Source organism: Oratosquilla oratoria, chromosome 41 (genome assembly GCF_046742065.1).
Source record: "Oratosquilla oratoria isolate Oo_2021 chromosome 41, ASM4674206v1, whole genome shotgun sequence".
NCBI lineage: Eukaryota > Metazoa > Arthropoda > Malacostraca > Stomatopoda > Squillidae > Oratosquilla > Oratosquilla oratoria.
The window spans coordinates 42,549,367-42,551,866 of record NC_134817.1 but is presented as its reverse complement, the minus strand read 5'-3'; positions in this window follow the sequence as shown (position 1 = coordinate 42,551,866).

Below are 2,500 nucleotides of genomic sequence, written 5' to 3'. Positions count from 1 at the left end.
ATATATCTTAATTCCCTGAAAATCAAAGTGGTTTTGTTTAAACAAAATTATATTAGCACAACAGTAACAAAATATATTTTTGCATAGTTTTGATACACTGTGATTCGCATTACTACACCCCACACCTACAAGGAACTGCTATTCCGTACCTCTGCCTTAGATCCCTTCCCCGTAATAGGCCAATGAGGCATCGAGAGTGCTGAAGTTCTTGCATAAATAGGCAGAGGATACATTGAAGGAAGTCGTACATGCAATGAATAAATAATCACAAAACAGGTTTGTACTTAACAAGAACGATTGTGATGTGCCGCTTCTCTGCATTATATTTTCCTGGGTCATTAACAGATAAATGAATACACAGGAAAGTCAATAAATAGAGAAATAAATGAATGATGAATTACAAAATAAGCATGTAGACAAATACATTAAGAGATATATGATAATAGATAAATTAATAAATGAATAAGTAAGCAATTTTATAAGTGAATGAATTGATAAACGAATATATTGATAAACAAAGAAATACAGGGATATACAAGATAATAACAAAATAGAAAAATTAGTATATGAACAAATATCAAAATTATCAATGAAAGAGTGAATGAATAGATATGCATTTAGATCAGGCAGTAAAAAACTGGTAAGCAAATCAATAAAACTGTCATAAACAAATATATGAATAAACAAATAAATCAACTGATAAATGGACAAATGAAAAGATAAGTAAACAGATAAATGAATAAACAAATAAGTAAGTAAATAGATCGAAAGATGAATAGATAGATAGGTAAATGGATAAATAAATAGATAAATAGATAAACAGTTGAAAAAATAAATAAATAAATAAATAAATAAATGAATAAATAAATAGATAAATAAATAAATGAATAGATAAATAGATAAATAGACAGATAAATAAATAAATAAACATACAATCATCAATGGGAAGTACATCCCGGGTGGCGAGTCACTTCACTCACACGCGGACGCCACTCCTTATGGTTTTTCCGAGTTAGCCCCCATGCAACCAACCTTGCAATTTCAAACAACACTCGGCAGGATCTAGCCATAAGCTCTGTGGGCGTTCTCTTTGTCTCCTCCGCCAAGAAGTGTCTTTTGTGGGGTTATCCCTGTAAGTAGGATCAACATCATTGAAATGTGCCACATAGCCATATAGGCTGAAGTTGATGTTCATGAATCATATTGGTAACAGGCCATGACTGAATCTCACAGAGCAGCTGTCGGTTTTGTTATAAACTCGTACCAACAATACTCCATAATTCTCCAAAGGCAATTGGTACTAAAGATGCACGCTTCTTTTAAGTCACCATTCAGTGTCCATATCTCACATTCGAACAGCAAGACAGAGAGTACATGTGACTCAAAGATTCGGATATTAACCTTACATTGCCATATATTTTGCTTGAGCTAGTTCATAACATCAAACGCTATGCCATTCCCCTGAAAGACTTCCTGATATGATCCATCACTGTTGAGCACTGAACTATCAAGGTGTATGAATCTTTCCAAGACTTCAATGTCTTCATCACGCACGATCAGACTGAACTTTATTAACCAGTAAAGGCCCTAAAGGCTTGGACATGGAATCCCAACGACCGCGCTTCCCTGTACAGTGACTCAAGGTTTGTATCCAGGACCTCCAGCGATTCCGCAAGAAAAGTACATACATACATATACCAAAGGCTTTTTCCCCCTTACACGGGGGTAGCCAAAAAGAAAAAGGCACAGAAACCACTTCCACCCTGTGGTGGGGACAAAAGAATACTGCCACCAAGTATTTCCACTTGAGTCGTAAAAGGCGACTAAAAAGGGATGGGGGGTGGGATTAGGAGTCCTACTACCTGTAGCCCCAAAAGGGGACATTCCTATAAAAGAAAGTAAACGCAAGAAAAATAGTAAGGGAAATGTCGAAGACTTTAGAGTAGTCTATGGGTGATCCGCAATTACACTGATCAACAATTCTGCCCAGTGCCCAATCCAAGCAGGTATTGAAAAGTGTTAAGGCGAAGACATATTCCTACCTCACTCCTGAATATACAGGAAAAACGCGGAACACGCCTCCACATTTCACTGTATTTTCTGTCTCAGATATAGCCCTACGATGCACTCATTTAAACGTCCTCTTGAAACCAATACAAGCTGCAGGAAACTTCCGATGAGATTCACATTGGGACCCCACAAGTACACGAAGCGTTAAGATCCGGTCCGTTGTTAACTTACCGAACGTGAACCCTGACTGTTCAGGCTTCTGAAACTTTAGCAGATAGGAGTATAGCATCGACCAACATAATGTGGTTGAAACTATTCCAGTCCTGCCAGCCTTCTTTTCCCCTTGTAGATATGGATATATTTTTTTCAATCAAAAGGAATGGAACCACATGAAACCCATAGATACCTTACCTCCGACTTTCACCAGCTCATCGCTGGCGTTGCAGATGTCACCCATGTTTCTACCCGCAAAACTTACAAACATTAACCT